The sequence below is a fragment of the Rhea pennata genome, chromosome 5, assembly GCF_028389875.1.
Source record: "Rhea pennata isolate bPtePen1 chromosome 5, bPtePen1.pri, whole genome shotgun sequence".
Taxonomy (NCBI): domain Eukaryota; kingdom Metazoa; phylum Chordata; class Aves; order Rheiformes; family Rheidae; genus Rhea; species Rhea pennata.
Window position 1 is genome coordinate 69,122,994 of NC_084667.1, and position 26,832 is coordinate 69,149,825.

Sequence of the window (26,832 nt, forward strand, 5' to 3'; positions counted from 1 at the left end):
GCCACCACGCTGGCAGGGACTATGGAGCAGGTGGGATGCACATGACAGACTCTTTTCCCAAATCCCGGACTATCTGTTTTCAAAATTAAAAATTTTGCCAAGCTGAAGCTCCATTTATACTTGCTCTGCTACTGAGGTTTAAAAGGGGATATTTTGACCTCGTTCTGGCACGCTGCATGTCTCTGGTGGAGTGTGTGTCTCCTGCTCTGGAGAGGAGGGTCATGTACCTGGTGACCACACTAGCAATAGGGACTTAAATTTTCTCCAGGAGCAGCATTTCCTGACTTGGGGGAAAAATAGCATTTTACGTAGGGAAGAATGAGTGAAAAATCCTGAGATGAATGTGCCTGGGATATATGCTTTAACTGAAATCTAACTGAAAATATTTCTCCATTTACTAAGATATATTTTGGCATCAGCTGTTTCTTAGCGACAACTGAATCACTCATACTAATTTTGTTAAGGGTAAAATAAGCATGTTGAAGTTTAGCTCTGTTCCTCCAGCTGATATAACTTTGCTAGCAAAAGCTGAAGATATTTTTTGGACTTCATGACATCAGACTAAAACAAAGCGTACGCTCTTGGGTTTGAAATCTATGTATGCGAACATTTTTTTAATCAAAGCGTGAACGTTGGAGGTTGACACCTTCTGACACCCTATGTCATTCCTGGAACCCAGTTTTTATTTCAAAGTGGTTGCTGAAATTTTGAGCTTCTTAAAAACAAACAAAAAACCAAAAAGCCCAACTGAAGCCCCAAGGCGACGTCAGCAGGGTCTGTGCTGCAAGGTGGCATCACATCAAGCCAGGTATTCCCTAAACCCACCTGTTTGGCAGGTCTTGAAATAAATGGTCTTTTCGGGATTTATGTTAGGCCCCACATGCTCCCCTGAGGTGCAGGGAAGCCGGGGCGGGTGCTCCACCACGGCTGCACCCGTGGGACGTGCTCGTGTGCGTCGCAGTTTCCCCCCATGGAGCTGCTGGCCATCCTGCTGCCCGCTGTTTCCCTGTCTGTCCCTCTTGCTGGGGGGAAACGCTGTGCTCCTAAATAAAGAAGTGAGGCCCTGTGAGGACGTCGTGTTTCTGCTGCAGGGTTGTTGTCCAGGAAGACTTGGCAATGGCCCCAGTTAACGCCGATGGGGCGAACAGCTACTCTACGTCTAGTGAGGTGGGGCAATGCCAAAACTCTGCAGAGTTTGGTTTCAGACAGCTGTACTCGAGCTGGCTAAGAAAACCGGCGAGCTGCTCGTGTGCGTCCAAGCACCGGCTCGGTGAAAGCGCTCTCCCTTGAACATACACCGTCCACCCTGCATCGCCGTAATTTGAGGTGGAAACAGAGAACATCGAGCTTCTTTGTTCTGCAGGAAAGATACACTTGCTTCCCCTTCAAGCGACTTCCCGGCCTCCTGAGTTATAAGCCTTAGGTCAGCAACTTACTGGTTTTATTAAAGTAATTTCAGTTTTGAGCTGAAGAACAGCAACTTTAACAGTTTTCATTCAGTTGAAAAATGGAAAATAGACTCAATGGGGAGAGATACTATAGGCAAAGGCGTTTAACGTTAATGTTTTATTTCAGTAATAACTTCTCGTTGTTAGTGAAGTAAGTGGAAGTAAGTCAAGATGAGATGATTTTTTTGTAGCTTGAAAGTGGATGACTACGGGCAATGGGTTATGTGGAGCTGCGTGGCGCAGTACAATGCTAAATGCTAGCACACCGAAATTGTGTGCAATTAAATACTCATCAAATGCAACCACGGAAGATAAATTAGCCCTACATGCCGCTAATAACTTCTTGTGGGAAGTGAGTGAATTAAGTACTTAAAAACGATCAGGACTGAAGGGGCAATCTGATCGTGTTAGCAATGGGTAGTTCACGCAATCGTAAGCCATCTCGTTAAATGGACGGGTGAGTTGCTGCCGGCTGAGTCAGGCTAACTGCTGTGCACGCTGCTCCAAACTCAGTGCGAAGTACAGGAAAACCATTAGCACAAATCATCCTGGAGAGCTCAGGTGACGTGTATTAAGCCGATTGCTAGTCTTCATGTGTATGTGGCTTACCGAAATGAAAAGGGGAATAGTTGAGGAACTAGGACCTTATTTTGGGCCATGAGAAATCTGAGGTCATTTTTTATGTCAATCCTGTGCATTGCTGGGCAATTCAGTCTTGCTTCTCTCTCTTTTCTCACTCTATAAAATTGCTCAGTCTCCCAGCAAAGTAGAAATACACTGATTATGAGGAACTCGGGTTACGGTGAGGACGTGGACATAAACATTTCAGATAGGAAAAGGTGCCATTCTTTTGGGAGGCTGCAACGTGTTTGTCATGTTTCTGTGACTCCTGCTAGGTACAGCTGTGGTGGGACCATGTTTCCTCCTTGGTTTTTGACATCTTTTTGTGTGCGGGAAGGTCTGCCGTGTATTTCTATTTTTCTTGCCCACCCTAAAACAGGCCTTGTATTCACGGGATGATCTCCGTCACAAAACGTGCAGCCCTGCAACACTGAATGCTGTAGAGTAATGAAGCAATGTGAAAACGGCTGGTGTGCGCGCCGAAGATGTGGTTGTCCCCTTTAAACCGCCGTCTGCTAGCAGGACCTGCGCGAGGAGAAGGCGGCAGACCATGTTCCAGCTCCCAGGAGACTGTCAGACTAAGCTTAGCAAATGCTGCTGGAAATCTATGAACTCTAAATAACTTCCACGTGTGAACGCAGGCTCTATTTATTAGCAGAAAAAAACGACTAATGCTTTTGGTCAACATATCAGACAGTCTTGCACGTCCCATCTGTCACCGAGCCGCCCCGAGATCGCTGAACACGCGAGCGGTGACGTTTCATACGTTTTAAACGCAATTTGTGGGAAGCGTTTGCAAATTGCAGCGGCAGAGATGGTGAAAAGAGGTAAGGCAGAGCCCCCGGGGCGCTGCTCTGCGCTCTCGCGGATCCGAGGCGGCGGCAGAGCCCCGGGTTTCCGCCGCCGCGAGTCCCGGCGGCCCCACGGCCCCAGACCGCTTCGGAAGCGCCACGTCCAGCCGCAGGGTTGTGCTACTCGCTGAGTGGTTTTACGGTCAAGCTCTGGGGGAGACGGATCAAATTCCTGAGAGATGCGGGAGCTGCAGGTCGCTATAGGCAGGAGGCTCGCTCGCTCGCCCAACCCTGGTCTCGCAGCTGCGAAACGTGCTGCGAGAACGTGCCCGTCGCTAGCGACGGCGCAGGCGATCGCAAGGCGGTCTCCGCTCTCCCCTCGGCCTCGAAACCGCGCTTACGAGCAGTTTCACCGGCACTGAAGTACGTCCTGGCACTGGTTCCTCTGTGTGCTGAGCAAGTCGGAGAAGGTCACAACCGTCCCGCTTGGAACTGCACCTTGGAACAGGGAAGCTCGACCGCTCCGCGCGCGCCGGGGCCGCAGCTCGGCGGGCCCCAGGGCGCTCAGCCCTCCTCCTCGCGCGCCCGCAGCGCCTCGGGCTAGCTGCAGTCGCACGGGGACCCAGCGCTGTCCCGGCGCTGCCCCAGCAGCCGCCTCCTGCTGCCGTTCGAGCAGACGCTGCCGTTTTTAGAAAAACTGGGGCCCGCAACTTGTGGGGAATTAGCATTAGTTAGGAATGTTACGTCGTTGTCTCAAAGAGCAAATGGAAATAATTTCGTCTGTCGAGACAAAGTTGCGCAGTGCGGTGCGTTTCACAAGGATTTGGATGTACGGCGGATTGCTCTGAGTGTTGTGTTGCTCGATGAGGAACGTGGCTAGTCCTCCCTTCGGCTAGTCCGCGCAGCTGGCGTGGGCTCGGGGCGCCCGGCTGCCCCGGGGGGTACCCGCTTCCCCGCCTCCCGCGTCCGGCCTCGCAGCTGCTGCCGAGAAGCCCTGCGGCAAGCGCGGGGGGATAAGCGTGCGCGTGAGCTGGTTGGTCCTGCTCTTAAGGCAGCTGGGAAAACTAGGAAACTTTTCTATGGAGCTAGATAGATGAAAAAATAATGTCCTCTGTCCAAAACTCACGGCTGAACCGAAACAAAGTGCCTTGCAAGGCGCGTGTTGCAGGGAAGCTTTACTTGCTAATTAGGAGGTTACATGTTTATAAGGAAGAGTGACAAAAAAGGTTGGAAAAGCATCAGAGACAGCATAAACAAGAGAAAAAAGTCTGATGGCAAATCTACAGATTTGTTGGCTGGAAGTGACTTCGAATTGCAGGCAAATGATTTTTTTTCTTTCATTTAATTTTTAATTTTGGTGAAATCTAGCTTGTTTAAGGATGTTTTCAAAGACGCATTACTGCTGTCAATTTTTCTCCTCATTGCAGCAATCCAGAACTCTTCGGATTTGGAAAGCTACTTATTATCATAATGTCCTGCAGTGCTTTTCTAATGAGTCAGTGTTAGCTCAGGACTGTAACTACCCTGGCAAGTCTAAATTACATTTTCACTATAGCTAACCGTGTATTTAGCAACCGAATTTTGAATCTTTGTCTGCAGTGCAAGTCTGTCATAATCTTTATACACCTAGTTTTGTAATAAATTAGAATTGGGATAGCTGTGGAGGGAAATCCCGCAGCAGCTGTGTCTCGGTTCAGATCTGCATGCCCCTTGGGTGTTTTTGCTTCCCTAGGAATTCTTTTTCAAAGCCTTTTCTGAACTGAAAATTTTAAAAATAAAAATAGGTGAGAGGAGCACATCTCCTTTGTGCCGCGTGTTCTTTCATATCCTGTTCAATAGATAAAACATCGAGCTGGCTCCCTAAAGCCACAGCCTGCGCTCGGTCCAAAATACTCAAAACAACCATACGCCTAAAACACAGATTGTTTCGTTTAACTTGAAACGTATAAACTCTGGCGGAGTAAATGCAGATCGGGCATCCAAAACCTCACGAAGCGTGCCGGGGCGTGCTGCGGCAGAAAGGCAGCTCCGAACGGGCCGCGGCGCGCGGCCCGCGTCCCGGGGCTGCTCCCGAGCCGGGGGCGTCGCGCGTGGCTCCCCCCGGGCGGGAAGCCGCCTCGCTGCTCCGAAGAGACGCCTGCCGCGCGCCGCTGAGCTGACTCGAATGAGCTCCTCTGGCACGGAAGGAGCGTTCGGTTTTGTTAACCGGGTAGAGGCCAGGAAAGGCTGCGACACGTTCGCTGTTGGAAGCATACAGACTGAACGTTGCAGGTTTTTTGACTTCAGACAGTGTGATGACACTGTAAATTCGGCGGTTGTAATGACATCCATCCTTTTACTAGGTATTTGTAAAATTCCCATGACCATGCTGACAATGACTTCTTACTAATATGGGAGAGACGAGAAGTGGATAAATGGAATTAGATATCCTATATGGATATGTGACCATGTATGGATTTAAATGAATATAGGAATAAAATGATTTGGGATATAACAGAGCAATTCAGAACTTCCTCCAAAGCAATACTTTGGGGGACAAGGGTTGATCTTGTGTTTTGCAAGATCAAAAGATTGTGATTATGAGAGATAACAAATGCTAGGAAGATTTTAAGTTAAAAAAAATACTTATTTGATTTTAGTAATAGGAAAAATTAACTTTGTCTCTTGATTTTGATCAAAATAAATTTGTGATTTAAAATAATTTCAGTATGATTGGTCAGCTGTGAACCTAACAGGAGTAAATAAAAGCATCATTGGAGCTCCATCTAACTGTAGTATAATCCTATGGTCAATAATTCTTCTGGAAAAAATATAGTGGAATCATTGAATTTGAATATACATTTTCATAAAAATTGAAACACTTTTAAAATGAGCTAGTTTTCATTCTGGAATCAAACTGGTAGAAGAAAGTCAGAGTCAGTTTTCTGTTTGGACGTATTTGAAACATGAGGTATTATTAGAGACAAATAATTAAATGCCTCTAAATAATACATAATAATAAATAATTATTAATAATTAAATGTCTCTAAATAACACATTTTACAGAAACAAGAAGTTCTAATGTGTCTCTCCCTAGTCACAAATTAAAACTCTTTCAGAATATTATTCTTTGGGGAATTTGAATCTTTTCCTGTTTCATTTGAATTAAGGATAAGTACAAACATCAAGATCTTCCAGAAAACTGAGCAGCAGCCCTATCTGGGTGATATCTACTGGATGCTGCGTGCAGTACTCTGGAATAATCTCTGGTCATCGAAGATCTTTTATCATGGAATTCAAAGGAACTGATAGAAAGGTTTAAGTGTGTCAACAACCAGACTGAGAAGTTAATTCAGAATATCAGAAAGATCAGAGGAAAAATGTGGAACATGACTGAAATTTATGCAGATAGAATAAGCTTTAAATGACTTACTGTGGTTTACAAGAAATTCCATTTTAAGTATGTAAGTATATTAAGGAAAGAGGCAAGCATACATATTACATCTGGAAAAAAACATGCTTTTCAGCAATTCCAAACTAGGAACACACTCAAAGCTGAAACTTAAATGAATGCCCGTTTACCACTCTGAATGTGTTACTAGGAAATGTAATGAACCATACATTAAACTGTGTTTTCTATCATTAGTTGATGTTTATTTTACGACTTGTATCACTTTAAAGGTTTTCAGCCCGTAGAGTCAGACTATTATCTGGAGTCATTTCCAAAGGAATAAATTCAAATAAAGATCTAAGATTAACAGCTGCTAAACTATAAACCTCGGTAAAGCATGGAAGATCACTTATTCAAATCGAATGTTCTGTTGTTTGCGCTTCATCAGATAAACTATAACCGGCTACGAGTAAAGGGCTGAGAGATGTTATATGTATCATAAATAATGCAACTTTTTGTTTAGAGCAGACCCTCTAATACAAAACAGGTGCATGGAGGTGCACTGAAGTCCTGTTTTAGGCTGCCCGAAGTGCAGTGATCCCTATGGAGATCTTCTGTAAGGATGAGGACCACTGGAGATGGTGTTCTTTGGGTGACTGTCCTGCATGCCTCCACTGGCTGCAGTCAAGCACTAAAGCCAGAAACCTTGAGCCCCCTAATACCTACCAGGGAGTGCCCATTTCCCACCCTCAGCATGTATTGCGCGTGGTAAGATGCATGGAACAAGTGTCCCTTTTTCAGTTTCTCTGCTTCCGGCTGGATTGGAGCTTTCCTCAGTAGCTAGAATCCCTTTTGAAGTCTTGCTTCTAGCTCTGAGTATCTTTATAACCCTTTTTAGATGGCTCAGTTTCCCTTTTTGCTTATATTTTGTTTTTTTCTGTTCTTTTTCTTCTTTTATGAATTCCTCAAAACAGATGGTCTTCATACTGTCTCTCTTTCAAGAGACATTCTCTCATCTAAAAGAAAATTTCTCTCATCTGAAGAACACATAAGGGGACTTTATTGCCTTCGGGAGGAACATATACATAGAAAATGCACATTTTGCTGGAACCTGCTGCAAGAAAAAGGGGAGACTGTGTTTGTTATTATTTGCTAGGTAGTCCCATTTTTCTTCCTTAGATCTAGAAATCTTGGATTTTGGGGATCTGTCTCAGTGTCTCTCAGTATCTCAAACTCTTCTGGGAAGAAGAAAAGAGTCTTTGAGGCATGACTGCAGTTCTGGAAGAGGATTTTTCTCTCTGAGGTGACTGAAGAAAGTAGCGTCTGCATCACTATTTCCTCCTGCGCCATGATCTCCCACCCCAAAGCAGTCAGGAGTGTCCTGTCATGAGAGGATCAGAACAAGAAAGCAAAGTCCATGCTTCCTTGGCAGGCAAGTTAAACTGTGTTAATTAGATAAATCACCCATGGGAGAACTGAGATGATAATCTAAGGGTAATTCTTGCAATTTGAGTTAATTTAATATCGATCTCCTTATAGCCCAAAAGACCAAGAAGGACAGACTGACTTCAGAATGGAGGATCTGATATCTTTTTCAGATGGCTCTGGGATGATCCACAGATCTTTTTGCCCAACCCCTTTCATTTCAAGACTCTGATAGAAGGTAAGTCAGACTTTATCCAAGGAAATTTATTGAAGTCTTAACTTTCTGGAATGAACAAGGCCATTTTGATTTTAGGACATGTACCTTGTCTCACATCAGACGTCTTGTGTTTTGATTTTAGTACTAGATTTCCTTCTATGGAAAATATTGCAATGCAAAAGATTGTGGACTGCATTTTCTGAAGTGGAATGCTTTCTTACTGCAGTGCACCAAATATAAAGAAAATGTTAATATTTAGTTATATAGCCTGGAGTCTGTTTACATGTTTACACTGAATCAGGAATTATCTTTTTCTACAATCTCATTATTTACAAATGGAAGTCAGGTAACGCCTTCCATATGAGATCTTGTAGAATCATAGAATCAGTAAGGTTGGAAGGGACCTCTGGAGATCATCTAGTCCAACCTCCCCGCTCAGCCGGGTCACCTAGAGCAGGTTAGACGGGGTTGCACTCCGAATACCTCTATTTGCTCTGGTAGTTCAGGGCTGCTCCTCCCCCGGTTTGCCACAAACACTGGTGAATCTGCATTCGTTGAGGGCTGAAGCTGTGGGATGTGTGCAAAGACTTCACAAAGTCCTATTCTCTGGACACCAAAGTCTTTGCTCATAGTGCCAAGATCCTCTTGGTGTGAGCAACAGGCAGACCGATCGCTAGGTTTCTTTAGGGCCATATTTCTGTATCTAAACATACCTCCCACTTTCCACTGCTTGTTTCTTAATTTCCATTCCAAGTCTTCTACACAGACAAACATTTTTGTCTCTGACATAATACCTATGGAAATTCCTATATCCATGCATATTTTGGGTGAACTTCATTGCAGGTGATGTCACCCATTGTTTCACCAATTGGTTTTGCAAAGAAGCGTTGTCATTTCTCACGTGTCAATGAGCAGGAGCTGTTGCTAATATCTGTGAAATGGACAATAACACTAGCAGTAACACTATCAGAATATTTTAATGCAGGATGATGTAATTTGTGATCATTCTGGATCAGCTATTGTGAATGCAAAAGTTTTATATCTCTTCACTCAAATATTTAAATTAATTCACTTCAAGCCTTTTCTGCCTATTCCAGCAAAAAGTTTTGTGTGCAACAATAAAATTCACCAAGAAAACAAATGATATAACTATGTGGAAAAAAGTGGTGAAAATAGGTTTATAAATGTCTATGCACAGCTACCTATCTCAAAAGAGCTTATCAATTTGTCCAGTCATATCAGCAAGTACCATGTAATATCCTCAGCTAGAGAGTAAAGCCTAAATTTCAAATACTTATCAATCCAAACAACAGCAATTGCTAACTTGTTATTAAAAATACATTTTCAGAAGATCATTGATGTGCAGTGGGCAGACAGATCAGACTCACTGAGTTGCTTGATATCAACTGGTTGTTCTAGTAGATATGATTCTGTACAAATATATGCACAATTTGATAATAGGACTGAAATGTTTGCACTGCAATTTAATGTAATTTTTCTCTTTAAATATTGCCAGAAAGTTTCTTCTGGTCAGTAACAGCTGAAATGAAGTTACACTTTTCATGAAAAGGAAGAGGAAGAAACTAAACTTTCAGGTGAAAAATTGTGTGGGTGTGTAAGACCTGCTCGAGGTCTGGGAAGAGAAACCAGCTGAACTTTGAAGGGAGTTTTAGGAGTATGAGGTACTGAAAATGAAAGAAGTAGGTTTATCAGCTCTTCTTCTGCAGTTCCTATGGAAAAAAAGCCTATGTGGCTTTTCCTGCTTCTGTAAGTTTGAAGCTTTCTTTTGAATTGCACTGCTAAGTATAGTGTAGAATAGTATAAATGCAGAAATCTTAATTATGTGAAGGGGAGTCCTGTTGCTTACTGATGCATTAAAAGTTCCTATTCAGTGCTTATATCTTAGTCATGACAGCTTAGTTTTATTTTATATCATGTTCTCCTATAAAAACTGCTGTCAGAAGAGTTTTCTGTGTGGCATTAGGTCCCCCGTTTTCTTCTGACTCAGACTAGGAACCTGCGGTTACATGTTCACAATCCTTGCTGCCAGCAACCTGATCGGAGGCATCACGTAATAGTTACAAAAACGGCTTTGATGAAACAAAAGGGAAATTTTGTGCACTGCAGTGCAACCGGTATGAAAACAAATTGGTAGTTAACTGCTTTTATCTTGCATTAGTTTCACAGTATTCGGGTGAAGACGGGGAGGCTGCTTCTGTGCGGTGTCTGTGCTGAACCCACGCCTCCTAACCTTGAAGGCGCACTGCCAAGGCATGAGGGAGTTACCTTTGCAGAGGCTATAGTGGTGCAGTTTTATCTGGGTATTATTTACTTTCTGGGAGGTTTTGTACTGTGTTTTTAAGGCAGCTTTTGCACCCTTGACATTTGGGGTTGTTGGGGAATTTGGAGAAGGTCCTCAACTTGCTTTGCAGAACCTTCAGAGGATGCTTGAATTACAGCAGCCTCGCAGGCTGCCCTCAGGGTGCCCTATGTACCCTGAGACCTTGGCAGAGTCTGGTACCTGAGCTGTGGTTTGCAAGTTGTTTTTAGAAAGCAACTTCATACCTTTTTCCATGGTACCTGTGACACAGAAACATCCCCACCGCTGGGAGCAGGGCTTTCGGGTCTCCTTAGCAAGTCTGCTGAGAGAGCATCACCTTCCACATAGAAGAAGCTGTTCTTCTGTGGACCAGAAAGGGATTCTCTGTTCTTCATGATGAAACCTATAAGGTATTGAATAAACTGGGCTGCTTGAGAACGTGGAGGGTTGGAAATGGGATTTTTTTTTTCAGAAATCAGTGCCCTCTCCTCGGATGAGTGCGATGTATTGTCATTCAGTGTCAGCAGCATGGATAAATCACTGTGTGGATGCCCTCCAATTAATAGATTTCTGAATCTCCAAGGTGCTTTCAGTGTCAGTATTAGAAGTGCAATTAGACACGTTTATTGTAGTTGGTTGTGTTAAGTGCTCTTCTGGCTTCGTCCTATGAAAGGAAGAACAACACTAGTTGTGTTACGTTTTGCTTGTGGTGAAGGCCCCTGCTTTTAGCAGGTGAAGCTTTTCATTAGTTTGCTGTAGGAATATTGTGAAAAAGATGTTATTAGCCCGTTGGCCTCTGACCTGACTTGCTGAAGGGAGATGGGATGTAAAAGTGACATGAAAGGAAATAAACCGCAGTGTGAATTCTTGCGGTTGCTTCTTCTGCAGACCAGCTGCTCAAAGGCAGCCAAGGTCTGTGAAGTGGTTTTTTTGTATAGCATTTGTCTGGTTATTGCTTTACTTGAGACCTGAGTAATTCAAATAAAGGGTATCTGTTGTGGGTTGCCATCTGTGTCACGAGAACATAATCTGTACTGAATTTGGCCAAAGAGCCACCTAGGCCAAAATCCCGCTCGGGCAACAGTCAACAGCAAGTGCCTGAGGAAGAGCATGAGCACGGGGTGAGAGGATAGTGGTGCTTTGCTGATATACTCTCCCAGCTTGTGTAGATCTGCAGCTATGGGCCTTTCTGAGTCGGGCAATATTTTTGTCTTGAAAAGTTCTCGATGGGTTACTCCTCAGTGCATTTAGCTAATTGCTTTTCAAACCTAATCGTCTTTTAAACTCAGAGTAAGTGCTCATTGTCCAACTCTGCTCTGACTGCTATCTGCAGTAAAATATGCCTCCCACACAGATACAGAGGAACACGGACACAAATGATTAATTTCCCCAGTGGGACTGCGCACAAGGTAATTCAGGTTGGAAGCCTTGTCTGAAGTGACTTGCTCTTCACTCCCATACCAGAGGTATCTCATTTCTCTAATGTTTTTCTTGCCATCCAAGGGGACTCTCCGCTGAGCCAGGTCAGACCAGTTGACACTGGCCCTGTCCATCTAGGTCGCGCGTGCTTTTGGCACAGCCTGTCCTTGAAGGATCACCCCCTCACTGGCCACACTGGTGGGGCTCCGACCTTCAACACGGGTGCACCGCGTCGGGGTCGGGTGGGGACCGGCGGCAGGGTGAACCCGGGCAGGCGCGAGGCCTCGGCAGGGCTGGCAACGCTCAGCGCTGCGCTCAGATTCACCTCGCTTCGACAGCGTTTCGGTTGCTAATTGTTTTCTAAATACTTTAATTCATTTATAAATCGCGTTGCCGTAGTAACAACAATTTCGGTGCATTACGAATATCAGACACCTCTCAAATCAATTTGTTTTCCCTTGTTGCCATAGTGACAGACATTTTGCCAGCGTTATTTAGGTTGGGAGAAATCTGGAGATCTTCACAGAAAGCGGGCTGCTGTCGGGCGCGCAGCAGCGGTGCCGGGGGCAGCCCGCGCTCGCCGAGGGCCCTGCGGGCTCCCGGCCGGCTGCTCCGTCTCTTGCTTCCTCGCGCCTCCTGCAAATGCTCTCCAGCTGCTCAGGTCTCCCGGAGCATTAACTGGCTTCGGCACAGACAGTCCCTTCAGCCGCGGCCCCAGCTCTTCCCTCTCCATCTCTGAACCCGAGCACGTAGCCCGTTCGCTGTCATCTGGCTCGGCTTTGGATCTCTTCCAGTCCGGCAGCTTTTAGCGCCTTCTCTGCAATCTCTAATGATCTCCCCATTTAAAGCTGGGTTTTTGCTTCCCCTTCATCCTTTTTAATCCCTGTTTTTTAAAGTATTGTCTATAAAAAGGTTAAAATGCTACCTAAATTTGTTTGTTTGGTATAATCATCAGAATAGATGTGTTTTGAAAAATCTCAACACTTTGTTTAATTGCCTGAGTGGCAGCTGAGACCTTTGGAAAGTTTGGTTTGCTAAATCTAGCATGTAGCCTACTTTTTATTATTCAAAATCAGTCTTGCTTCACAGCGGCAGTTCGGTGATGATCTCCCCACCCTGCTTATCAAACCTTTTTGGGACACTTTGCCTTTGGTGTTCCACTAGCTCCGTTGTTCCTGTATTAGGATTCACCAGCCAGGTGGGCTCTCAAGCCTAGTTGTTGCAGTCAATATCACCCTTAGTTCTTAGGACTGCGTGAAATTCTTGAGGGGCAAGAAAAGTCACAAGCAAAGAAAATTTGAGCATTATTGCTTTAGATTATCTACATTTTCCAGGTTCTTGTAATCTCTTATTTGGTGAGTAAGTGTCATTTTTAGATCCTAGTCCATAGAATCCATCTATATTTGGTAATCTAGGAAATTAAAACATTTGAAATGAGCTCTTATTCAACATGTGAGTGGTTTGAATATATGTGAGCTTTGGAAAGCAAATTAATCTTCTGACTAAGAGTTAGGAGTCTCCAGTGGACGTATAGGATCCAGTGAGCCTGTAGGACTGTGTTCTTGTATGCTGCACTTCTGCAAAACGTTTCTGTTCACTTACCCAGTTTGCATTGGGAAAAGGTATTATTTTCTTGCAAAATAATATTCAATACTTCTTGTATTAGAAATGCCAAGGCAGAGGAGCCAGTACGTTGAAGCAGCAAGGTGACATCTGGCAAACAAATTGAGGAGAATACCTTGCGGCAGACAAATGTTCTCTTGTACCGTTTCGTAAATCTATCCATCCGCTGTGTATATACATGCATGCATAGTGCCTCCATATGTGCAACCCTAAGCTTCATATAGTGCTGCCAAACTTATGAACATCAGCAAGCTGGAGGAGGAAATCCCCCAAAGAGAACATTTTTCTTCCATATTGAAGATAACCAGAAAATATAATGTGGTGGTTATTCTTCCAAAATAAATCTCTGGAAACAGAGGGATTTACAAGAGCTGTCTCTACTTGCTCTGCCTTTCTCACACTGCCATTGCTTCGTCTGCCTACGTCCCTCCACTTGGTGGTAGCATTTTCTCTTTCTTCTCTCTCTCCTGTAGTTTTTTGAGTAAGTATGCATGTGTGCAAGGAGACAGTTCCCTATAAATATATGACTGAAATTTCATTGAGTATTTACTTTTCCTTTGCGATGCAGTGAAGTTTGACACTCAGATCCTTCCTGCGCTGGGTTTCCTGGCAGGCAAAAGACTTTTTTTCTAATGTAGAAGGCAGGAAAAAAACTTAAAATCTTGAAATTGCCCCCTCCCCCCCCCATGATCAGCTTTGCCTTGTCCTCAGGTAGGTTTGCTGTCCTCTATAGACCTGATTTGAGAGGGAGCCAGGACAGCATGCTGTCTGTGCTGAAACAAGTCTAATACGGGATCCAGGTTAAGGGGGAAACTTGTCTGTGAGGAACTGCCACCATGCCACGATCTCAGATTGCCCTTTATAGGCAGGTGTGGGTCCAGCAGATGAAAGAATCACCATGTCCCACCCCCGTGATGTCTTCCAGACTCCCTTTTCTCTTAGTGGAAGTGGTTAGGGTGTAGCTAAGTGTGACTGTATAGCATTTTTGGTAAGAAATACAGCTACAAAGTTGGGAGGCACAAGCACCTGCTCTCCAGCACTGCGGAAAAGCTCCCAGGTCCATGGTGGATGCATGGAGAGCTGCAAGCTTGGTGGCATCCTCTCTCCGTCCTGCTCTGAAAGTGGACCTGCGGGCATCAGTGCCTGTTTGCTTGAAAGGAGCTGTGCTGGGATCTTCCTGGTTACTGAGGAAACAAATGCTGCTGCAGAGGGACTGATTTCCTTGCAGAATGAAACAGAATGGGAAAGGGATTATTCCTGCTGAAAGAAACAAAGGGAAAGCTGTCAGGAAGAGCTCCATGGAGCAGCCAGGGCACTCTTGTGTGGAGAAGGCAAGTTTCCCACTGAAGGTACAGCTTGTCGGAATCAAGACAGCAAGAGATGATGTCAATGTTCGCTGTATTTTTTTATTCTAGCTATTAAATATCTACAGAAATGCTCCACCTTGACAATGGGCTGTACTTATTTTCCTATTACTATTTTTGGCTGTCATTAACCTTTTGTATTCCGAGCAAAACTGCAGTCAAACGTGGTGAGGTGTGTCGTGCCAAAGTATTTCCTTCTGTTACGGTGCTGCACCCTGAGTAGTGCAGGTACTAGTCATTTTCTGCAGAGAAAAATTGCAGTACCACCTGCTGTAAATAAAATTATTGTAACTTTTTTTTCCCCCTCCAATTTGAAGTGTGCCATTTATAAATAGCTTATCTGAATGGCATTTACTGCTGTTTTCTTTTCTAACAGCAACAGGCTTCCAATCACTGGAAACTCATGGTTATTAAAACATAGTAAATTGGACTGCAAGTTAAAAACTCTTATTCTTTTCTAAAGAATTGATTGCCGTAAGGACTTGCTGATTTGTAAAACTAGAAGGGAAAGGAAACTTTTTCATGTCTGTGTATCTCCAAGACGCTAACAATCTTGATTCTGCTGAACATTTGTCCTGAGTTGTGCCATGCTTTGAAAATGCCTTCTATGACTGTTACTACTTTGTTTTACCCAGACATAAGATGGTAGAAGAAAATGGCCAAGAACTTAAACATCCTGGTCAAATACAGTGCTGACAGCTTTCTGCGATACTTCTCTGCTTATTGCACTGCTCTTGCAGTCATGTTGCTTGAGCTGTGCAGCAGCAGCATCCATAAGGGACAGGCCATGGCACAGGTGCCCCAAGTCCTGCGTCCTATGTCTCTCTCTTCCTGTGAAGAGCTCTCTAATTTAAGGAAATCATCATTCTACTTTCAAATTAGTGGTGAAACAAAATATTGTGAAGATTATAATGGCTCATTGATGCATTCAAGAGCTCAACAGAAATATAGTTTGGAAGGATAGGGTTGATGGGGGATAGAGGCTTAAGATAAAAATAAAATTGCTCACATTTCATTCTCCCAGAGCCTTCCCTGTTGTCTGGCAAGTGCTGAACACCACCTTGAAATTATGGTGTTGGAGGGCCTGCCCCTACAGATGCTCTCAGGCACTCAGCTGCAGCAGATTTTCTAATTCCCCTGCTAATTTGTTTCTGACTCTTTTTTTCTTTCCTTCAGGTGCTCTGGATAATAATGGAGACCTGGCATATCCTCTTTGAATATCTAACCTCTGGCAGAAAACCAGCACAAAGGCTGTGTCGACAGGAGGAGAAGGTTGTGTCTCTTTATACTGCTCCACATTGCAAGGGTAGAGGAATGTTTAAAGCAGAGAAAGGATGCACAGTCTGCACTTGGTGCTATTAACTTACAGGACTCATCAAGGGAAACATCATGTGAAACCAGCTCTGAAAAAGTCACTCCAGGCTTCCAGAAATGTGGCAAATTCACACCAGTATATATCAGCATGTAACTAGGGTAAGTTGGATACCACAGACTTTGTGATGGCTTTGTAATTATAAGGGTTACCCATTCTAATGCTGTGTGTTAGAAATCATTATCTAGGATGAGAAATAAACCTCTTCACAGATTACTATTGCAAAATTATATGTACGATACTTGGCTTCCTTGGAAGCAGCCAGCTTCAGTATCCATCAAGGGTAGTGTAATTACTGTAATGAGCTTTTGGCAGGATTTTTGGAAGTAAAATTCTTTTTATTCTTCTGTTAAGAAAGCAAAACAAGTATGTGACTCTGGAAAAAGAAGGTCTCCTCCAAACCCCTTGCTCCCCACCTTCCCCAGCACCCACACACATACAAAAAAGAGGAGAGAGTTTTGTAAATGTCTTGCTAATGACAGCTTTTCCTCCAAAGTGATGCCTCAGAATGTAAGCAGCTGCTTTTGGAGAAATCAACCTTGACAAGGCATCTGCTCCAACTACTTCAGATATGGCAAAGCGGTGCGTGTGGGGGAGGGTTTTCTTAGAGGAATTGTCTAAACTGCTGGAATTTTAAAGTGGAAAATAAAGCAAGAGGCAGGTGGTCTGTGTCTTCTGAAGCAGCAAGGCTAGAGCTAGCAATGGCGGTTCAAAGCAGCACATTGGATCGGAGGATCACAAAAACAGTGTTGGAGAGCTAGAAATAGTCCTGGACCCCCGTAAGCACTGCGATTGTATTCCCGTGTGAATATGCAACATTCATGGAAATGCAATCATGATATGCAGTATTCACATAAAATACTATTCAAATCTGAGATTTCTGCTTTTCAAAAGCTGTGTACCTGATTCTCTCTCTTTGCATTTGGCCCATTTTAATGACTAAACAAAATACGGTGCTTAGGAGGAGTCTGTGCTTTGCTGGGAGAAGGGAGGTGCTGTCTTTCCACGTGTTCAGATACCTCTCTGCGGTGTACAATCTGCCAGCAGACCCTAGGGGACCGATCTACTACAGGATCCTGTTTTCAGTAGCAGCTAGCATTACCTATTTTGGTGCAAACCCAAAGAGCTCCTGCTGGAGACAGGGCTATACTAGCACTGGGAGGAGCACCCGTGGTAAGCCATGCCGCTGGGTCTAGGCTCTGACCACAGCTGATGGCCTCAATTGCTCCTGAGACATGTGGTAAGTAGGACTGGCTGCAGGAAGTCTGGCTGAGACAAGCAATAATTTGGTGGCACTTCAGCTAGCTTTGCTCTTGGTACTGGCTAGCTCACTCTGGGAAAAATGCCCATCCCCTCAAGGGCTGCAGTGGATACCCTGGAAAACTCCCAGTCAGGCTGGCACCAGCAGAAACTACTATCACTTGAGCTTTTACAGCCTTTTTTCAGTTATGTGCTCGGGGAATAATTGAAGAACTCAAGTCTTGCTAGTTTGGGGTCTCCCCAGAGAAGTAAGAGGTGATTTTCTGTCACACATTGAGTTCCTGGAGGGCCAGCAGGGCTGGCCAGGGGCTGCAGACTGCAGCTGCCAGAGTGAATCTTCTTCCCCCCCCAATTAGCTCTGTAATTAAGGGTTAGAATAGCTTGAGTGCTTCTTTGGTGACAGTTGGGCAGCTGTATTCACAGAAAACTGAAGAGGTGACGCTTTCTGAAAAGGCTGCAGACTAAAAATCAGCATGCAGGAAACAAAAGGAGGAATGTCTTTTTCTGCAGAGGGGATTTTATCTGACCAGTCTGACTTCCCTGTTCAAAGTTGTAACCGTAGAGCTCCAGAATAGAGATGGAGGTTGCCACCATGTCCTTAGGTTTTCTCTACTCTGAAAGTCTAGGATGTCAAATTGAACTGCTTTAGTGTTGTATTTGATAGCCAAGGGGGCTGCTAAATTTGACTTGAATTTACGAATCACTTCAGCTTCCTCGGTAAGAAGTAGAGGAGGCTGAGGGAACGGCACGTGTGTCAGTGGTGTCCCCTCAGCCTCCAGATGCTCTCCTCCAGGCGGTTTCTCTCCTACCTTGGTCCAAGTGACTAAGCTGTCCCTGCTGCTGCTGCGAGGTCTCACGCCTCTGCATTTGCTGCGCCAGCACCCTTTCCCTCCCGATAATCTCCATGCTCACGTGGGGAGAAGCTAAAGCAACCCAGGTCTTCGGGGTCTGCGAAGGGACTGGAGGGATTTCACAGGTGGGGCGGCTATGGCTTGAGTCCTCGCTTGCAGTGTTGTTTCTCTGACCAGCCTTGTCCGAGCACGAGGACCATGGGCCGTTTGGGATCCTCTTAGCAGGGTTTCATGCTTTCTCCCAATCACCCTCCTCCCCAGACCTTCTGCAGAAGGGCTAGTGGGCAGGTGAAAGAAATCAAAGCTTTCCTTTTTCTTTTGTCTCGCTGTCTCCCATGGCACCTGTCTGGCTGCCAGGAGCCCTGACCTGCAGCACTGCGTTCCCAGCAGCTGACGAGGAAGCCTGGGTTGAAAATCAGGAATTCGGTACAAAAATAAGCTTAACAGGCTGGGCCTAGCTGTGCTAATGCTCACTGAGCAAGAGGCGAAGTGCTCGCTCTGCTCGCTGCAGCGCCGGCCGGCCGGGTGCGAGCGGCTCCCAAGCAGAGCCCGGGGTCCGGGCGCGGGAGCGTGGGCGCGGGAGGCTCGCTCGCAGCCCTGCCTTCCCTCCCTGCCTTCACTAATGTTCACAGAGAGATGGACGCTTTTTTCTTTCCCCCTTGTCAGTTGACGAACTGATGATTTATGAATATGTCTCTGTTATTTGACCGGCTCTGTAGACCGCTAAGGAATATGCGTAATAAAAAAGATTGACAGAAAATAAGGAATGCAAACGCATTTCTAGCAGCTAATATTTTTTTCCCTCGTGCTGCCAGCTCAGTTTTCAGGGCAGTGGAAAGTACTGCTTTCGCAGTACTAAACTGATCTTGAAGGCAAATTAGCTGAAGCCTTACTAATGGGAAACAGCTTGGTGCTCGCAGAGCACGGGAGCATCTCGGAGACTCTCCCGGCGCGGGTCAGGAATTGCTCGGGGCGAGCCGGCGCCGTCCGCTCCCGGGGCGGGAGAGCCTGGGCCGCTTGCACGCGCTTGAAAAACACTCGGCACCAAAAGCAGCTGTGCACAAGCTGAAAATACATCACCTGGGGCCCCTGGACTGGAAGGCGCACCCCGCTGCCCGGCTGTGGCCGGGGACGCTGTCCGCCCTGCGGTGCCCCGTGTCCCCGAGGCTCGGCTGGGCTTTGCTGCCTTGGCCTCCTTGGGAGCCCCTTCCCGAACCCCAGGTTCTAATTTCACGGGCTTGGAGGTTTTTATGGTCGGTTATTCTTTGTGTTTTGGGGGCTCTGCGGCTTGTGCTTTAGCTTAAATAACTCCTCTCCGGCAAATATTCCAGAATATTTATTTTGGTCGAGCACGTCCCCTCTGTCGTCCGTGGGGGCCCGTGCGGTGCTGGCCGAGGGGCTGAGCTCTGCTTCGCGCCGTCTCCCGGCGCGGTGCCGCCTCCCGGCAGGAGCCCGACGCTCGCCCCCCCGGGGACACGGGCAGGAGGCCGTGTCTCCATCAGTGCGCGCGCCGTTTGGCCCAATCCAGAGTAACGATTATGGGGAAAAGCCTGCAGTCCTTACAGGCTGGTACTGGCACTTCTTCATGTTGAGTGCTTTTGTCTGAAGCCTTTATGTCCTGTAAAGGAGCTTGCAGTGCTCATATTGCAGCACGAGATTATGGAAAGCGGCAAATTCAGATAGTTCGATAACCCTCCAGCACAGAGTTATAGGGGAAGGAAAAAATAGTGCTGAGAATGATTTTTGTTCACACTTTGCATGTTTTTCAGACCTTGAAAACTCAAATTTTTATACCTTCTAGTACAAAAAACCTTCTCAGTGCTTTGATTCATATTATAAAGGGTAGTTCCAGCAATTACACAACAGGAATGCTTTCCAGGGCAAAAAATATCCCCTTTTTTGTGTAACAGACTTGAAAATAGAACAGCTGCAGACTACCCAAAGCATAATGAAGACCTATATAAAAACGTATCTTGCTCACTACCTTCATCTTTATTTAAAACTTGAAAGTGATTGTTTTGCATTTAAGTATATTCTAATAGTTGTCTATATTGCTGCCTGTGAAAATCCAATTCCTGAGACAAATCATTTGTGTTCGGTATGCTAGGTGAAGATTTCACGTTTCAAAAGCTGAACCGTCTCTGTATTAACACAGCTGTTGACAAAGACGCTGCGGCTGCTGCCGGTGTTCCAGTCGCGTGCGTGCGGACTGGATCCCCAGGGCTGCCTCAGGATTCCTTCCTCCTGCGGCCCACGCTTGTTCCTGCTAACCTCCGTGCATTTTGCATCTCTTCTTCCACCGGCGTTTGCGTCTGTTCCAACAGTGCCGCTGACTTGCTGTGAGCAGATTAAGCGTGCGCTTTTCTCCGGGGGCGCAGCCTTTCCTATCAGATCCCAGGGCTTTGAAAGATCTAGCGCTTAAAGCAGAGCTCCACTTGCAGCTGGCCGCATTGATGTTGTGGGAACCCTATTTCCATCTCCGTTGCTACCTCCGTCCTGCAGAGTGGAGTCTCAGCGAGCTTCTGCGTTGCCGCGTTCTCCGGTTGCCTGTGCTCTGCTATGGCAGGTCTCCTGGTGGCTGAAGTTCTGCATTCCCGACCCTGCGCTTGGCTGCCTCTGCGCAGGCATCTCTGCCTCCTGCCTCCTCTCCGCACCTGTCATTTCTGCTGCTATTGCTCTGCTGAACCTGGTGCAGCCTGGTTCTTTTCTGCATCTTGTTCCACTCCTGATGCCTGCTGCTTTTGGCGGCTGGATCTCTTGCTCACCTGCTGAAGGAAGTCACTGCTCCACACAGTATGTCCTCTTTGATGTAGTAGTGTTGCTCTTTGGATGGCTTCAGTGCTCTGCTCATCCTTTGCAGTGCAGTGGGTGGCTGCCCCTCTTCCTTGTGCTGTGCACTTTCTTCTCTGTGGTGGCCTGTTCTGTTTCCAGCTAGTAATGGGGATGGATGGGGCTCCCAGATGAGTCTTCTCTGGGGGCACAGAGGCAGGCAGCAGTACCTGCTTCAGGAGATGGTTGGGTGAAAAGTCCCTTCGGTGCCAGAAGAATGAGAGCACTAGCAGTGCCCACAGCAGTGGCCAGGAGGCATCCTGGGGGCTGGTGTGGACAGCTCCAGGACATCTTCTCCAGCATATGTCACCAAAACTGGGCCTGGGAGGTCAGAACATGGGGTTGGGGAAAGGCTCAGGATGTCCCTGCCTCTGGTGGATGTTGCTCTGCTCTGCCAGCAGTGTGCAAACACAGTGTACAAGATTGCACCGTTTGGGGTCTCTCTGTGATTGCTGCCTGAGCTTTGCTACATGTCCTGCGTGCCTCTTCCACTGCGTACTGGGCCATTACGTGTCATGAGTTTGCTCTGCCCTCGCTCGTTTCAGATACTGTAGCTTTATACAGAAGATTACCGTCTATAAGGCTCCCTTGCCACGTGGCCTAAGCTGTCTATTTTTCTGTGCAAGAGATCTCTGATATGTTGCTGAGTTGACAGCAGGGAGAAAAATCATGCTTCTAAGAAAATAGAACCAGACTTTGTCCTCAAAGTGCAGATAAGAGGTGAATGCATAGGGAAAAAAATAAACTGTGTAAATTATGTGTAGTGAAGGGAACAGAAATGATTACGCTGCTGGGCTTGGACTGCTGCTTCCTGGTCAATCGCTTTGAAGCCCTCTGGGTTGTAACAGCTGCAGCAAGATCGCCTGGCAAAGCCCCAGGTCCTTTGCTGTTGGGTTAGCAGAGTGAAACGGCTCACTGCCATCGGACGGGCACCGGAGCTAGGGCAGGGTGGAGGGAGACTCCTACAGCGAGCCAAACGGAAAGAAGGCACGGGAGAAAGCCAACCAAAATGAATGGAGGGTGGATCTGGGGAAGGAAACGAGAAAGCAAAAGTTTGTTCCCTTTTAAGAACACGACTAATTTGGCCTCATCCGCGGTAGAGCCGTTTGCAGCCAGGGCTGAGCAGCGCAGCCGAAGAGGTGATTTTCAGGGAAGCCGGAGAGAGCTGGAGATGGCTGTCGGGGTTCGGACAGACGAGTTCAGATCTCCCCGGCTTGCTGGGCTGACTGGTCCCTGAGGGACCCTGCAGAGAGGAGAGAACACAAGCGAAGGTTTTCTCCGGCTGCGGGGAGGCCGGGTGCTCCAGCCGGATCGCTGACTGATCTTTGAGCAGCGCAGCCCGCTTCTCGTGGCGGGGAAACCTGGCTCGGCACGCTCTGTTTGCCGAACGCAAGGTCCAGCCCGGCGCGCCGCGGGGGCCCCGGCTCCGGGCCGTGTCACGGCGAGGGTCTCCGGGGGAAGCGGAGCCGGGCCGTTCTCCCGGCGGCGACGGCCGGCGCAGCGAGCGGAGCCCGGTCTCGCCGCGGACGCGCGGAGGTGCCTGCCCTGCGAGGGCTGGGGGCGGAACGGGGGCCGGTGTTGCCTGAGGAGGAGCTCCTGCGGACCTGGTGCTCCTGCTGCTCAGGTTTCGGTACGTGCTGTCAGATGCACCAGCTGCTTGCATGATGCTGTCTGCTCTTCTTGGCTGCAGTGATTTATATGGCATTAAATACCAGGTAAAATGCATTTAGTGCTGCTATCGAGCGATTGGCAGGAGCAGAGTGCAAGGGGTTATGGCTTGACAAGGAACTGCCTGTTCCCCGAGCAGGAGTCGGGCTGTGATGGGGAGATAGCGAACAAAACGGCTGTGTGCTCTGATGCCTTTGGAAAATGTAATGCATATGGAGGTTACTCATTTGTTGAGGGACGAAGATGCAGAAATTTGAGCCCTCACCTAGACCTTCCGTGACCTGTGCTTGCTTTCTTCCTTTCGGCCCTCAGCAACGCGCACTGCCCAGCCTCTGCAGCCCCTGCCGTGCCCGGCGTCTCCTCTCCCCATAGAGTGCCGGGGCCAAAGACTTCCTTTATGAACCCTATTCTCACCCATGCCAAAGCAGCAGATCCACAGATGCAATAATTTCATGGCTCGCAAAATTTGCTTTCAATAGAGCTGGCATCACTGAGCTGGATGTGTAGTTTATGATAGGGGCCTGACCTCTAATTTTTTTTTATATTGATGAATGCTTACAGAAAGTTACCAAGACTCATGTTCCCAAAAGCTTTTGCCTCTTTGTACTTAGAGGAGCTCAGAAGAGCTATCTGAGCCTTCTCTTTCAGCCTTTTTCTTAGGACAGTGATTGCCCTCAATACCTGGCACTTAAGTGCACAGCTACGGCTGAGCCAGACTCTAAGGTCGTATCTCCCCACACTAGCAGGTAGCTTTGAAACGTTGAACGTTGATATGTATCTGAAACACTGTTTTCTGCTGTTTAAAGTTAAAAAAAAAAAAAGATAAAATATATATAATTCCTCTAATAGAAGCTCCTATCTGTTTCTCCATGCATCAGTAATATTGAAAAACTCTTATGACATAGCTACCTTAATCACCGTACTTAGATCATCCTCAGTAACCTACAGGAAGGAAATGGGCTTTCTAGCCCATGCAAAGGTGAAAAAATAATGCTTGGTCACCTTTCCAAGCAATTTGGGCTCTATATATGGAATTATAAGTACTAGATGAGAGCCATGCATTATTAGCCATCTCTTATCTCCAATTGACCTTTCCTAGTCAGTTTAACACTCAGTCAAAAGAAATCAGAACTTGCATTTTTACGGTAACTTGGCAATATGCCTTTACCGTCTATTAGAATGTCCCAGAAGTGTGTATTAACTTATCACAGAGCCCATTATGATCCATTTTTAAAAGCAAGAATAAAACCAAGGTAAAACCATGCCAGATGGACTGTAACTGATTGATGAAGTCAGATTGCAGAGATATCAAAAGAGAGAAAGATCCAGCATGTGGCTATGCACCTTGACAAAGCCCTAGGAAGCTTGAAGGGAGACATTTGATTATCTCAGTTTTATTGATTGAGTTACTGCTGTTTCATGAGCGGACCCAATCTGTCATGACACAGCATTATGGTGACAGGACATCTCTGAGCAGCGTGATAGTTTTCTCTTTTGTCACATTTTTCTCTCTGCTTGGCCTGGCTGGATGCTGAATGGCATGTGACTTGGAAATCAGATTTCCATTTTGGTGGATTATATGCAAATCCAATAGTTCAAGCATTGCAGATGGTTCTGGAAAGCCTGATCTTTTGTGACTGTTCTCTTACTGCTAAAGGCTCCAGATGTGCTCCCAGCACATGCATCAGCCACAGCCCTGACCTGTTTCTGCAGGCTGACTGCAGGCTGGTCTGTCTGCAACCACAGTTGCTCTTGCCATAATTAGAGGATTTTATTTCTTCATGCAGAGCTGGAGGAGTCATTTGTGGGGCATGCTTAGAGATCTTCCTCCTGATGGTAATGTCACTGCAAGCATGGCTCCACCAGGGAGCTGCTGGGTTCCTCCAGCTGAAGCTGCCTCTTGTGGTCAGGGCAGCTTGTCAGATCCCTTGATGGTTCCTGAGCGGAACCGTTAAGCCCATGAGAAGGGGTATCTTAATGGTGGTTATTTGTGGTGAGTCTTTTTAGGCAAGTCTAAGGCAAAAAGTTTTTTTTTTTTTTTCTTTGCTTTTCAGCTGAAGATTTTTTCTCCTTTGACCCATTCCGGGCTCAATGCTGACCTCAGCCAGTGGTTTCCAGCATAGGGGTCCTGGGTTAAATGCACAGACGTACGTAGCCAATGGTAGTCAGAACAGTCCCAACGCGGTGTTTGATTACTCTTTCTCCATATTTTGAATCCCCCTTGTGGTACGCCGAGTTTTGTCACCCTGCTGAAGCCTTTCCGGCAGTACATTAGCAAATAGCCCAGTATCTGCGGTAAGGACTTGCACGTCTCTGGTGTTAAAAGCCACCGGACAAAGACCACCCAGCCCATCTCGGGGCACAGGAACGCCGTACTGCTTTGGCCCAAACCTATGCTTTCTTCCTCTTAGTCCAGCACGCAGCTTGGCCTCAGGCTTGGCAAACTGCAATTTGGTTTGGAGGCAACATTGGTTCTGGTTACTGCCGTGTCCCACTTGCTCCCAGCTGCCCCGTCTGGCCCCCTTCCCGGTGCCCACCGGGTCCAGGGCTGCCACACTGGGATGAAGTGTCTTCCCCAGGCAGCTCCTTAGACCAGGTTATTTTCCATCTGGATTAATTCTCCGGTGCACGAGGGCAAGCGGAGCAAGGGGCAGTAAATCTCTGCTGCTAGTCCCAGCCTTCAGAAACTGCCTGCCTGCTTGCATCTGAGTGTTTTAGCTAGCTCCAGGGCCCGTGCTGACCTTTCCCAAAGGCCAACTTGCGCTGACCTTTCTAGGTGGAAACGAAAGTCACAAAACACTTCTTTTCTCTGCAGCCACTTTTTGACACAGATCTTCAAGGGAATAATTGTTGCGTAATGAGTAACTTGACTTCAAGTCATCTTATTTTATTTTATGTTCGTGTCAGTTCCTGTTTGGATTAGTATTCAGCACACACTTGAAACAAGGAATCTGCCACAGGTTTAATTCTATTAAACTCTTATGAAAAAATTTCAACCCTGTTATTGCTTGAAGTAAAAATGAGGAGGCAATTGGTGGCATGGGGACAGCTGATCCAGGCTTGGTCCCATCCCCATATACCTGTCACTGAAGGGAGGGTTTGGGAAGAGGGGGATCTGGATTCAGCAAGGGGTGTGTCTGCACTATGCAGTGCTATGTAGAGGAAAGAGGAGCTAAACCAATGCTGGAAGCAGGATAGCCAAAAAGCATGGGTTAATCTTGCTTGTGTGCCTCTTTCTGAGGGCAGCTTTTTCTCTTCTGCCCTCTGGGTGTGCAGCCGCTTCTTATTTAAGTGCTGCTCTTTCAGTTAATATGAGCTGAATTTGCAGCAAACGGGATGTGAGAATAAGTCCTGAGAATAAAACGAGCATGCAGGACTGGAGGTCCTGGCAGATGTAACTGGACTGACCTGATTCCCAGGCTGGGCAGGGGGAGCCCCAGCAGCTCTGCAGCAGTGTGTTGTGCATGGCAGAAACGTGCCCGCTCTGCGGATAGCCTCTATGGTGGGGCTTCGTAGGGTGCAAGGAGGCCTGCAGTGACCACAAACATCTTGTCCCACTCTCTTACTGGATGCTTGAGTGTTAAGTATTTTTATTTATTTATTGGTTTCGCTCAGTTTTCTGCCTGGTTTGAATAAGACTTGTTCTAACAAACTTTCATGCTGCCATGTGTTTAAGAAAGTTTCACCTGTGTGTCATCTAGGGAAAAATCATTGTAAAACACCAATGAACAGGTAAGGAACAGAGGAAAAAGGTCTTGGTGGGAAAGCATTTGGGAAGATACCTCAAGAGAAGTGAAGGAGGAATGCCAGGTGTCACTGGAGCTGGTCAGTATTGGTATGCCGTGACCATTGATCCTAAAAGGTCCAGAATCCCTCAAAACAGGTACCTGTAGGGGAGACCCACCTTCCCCATGGGCTTCGGTTAAGAGACAAAGCTCTCTGCCAGCCTTCCTGTTCATCACGCTGTGCCTTACCTGGTATTTTCCCAGCTCCAGCTCTTTTATACCCCCGTTGTGACCCTTTGGGTGCAAACCCATGCTTTCGGTCTTGCTGTGTCATTCACAACACTAACTGAACAGTAGATAATTCTTTGAGATGTAGAAGTCTTCCCTCCCTTTAGCAGCTACGTGGTAGTCATCCTTGAGCGACTTATCTTCCTCTGGACTTCATGATCTCTGTCATGCGTAAGAGGCATGACACGAACCTTGTCCATCCCACTGTGTGCAGCTTGTAGCTGGCTCTGAGTAAGGCCAG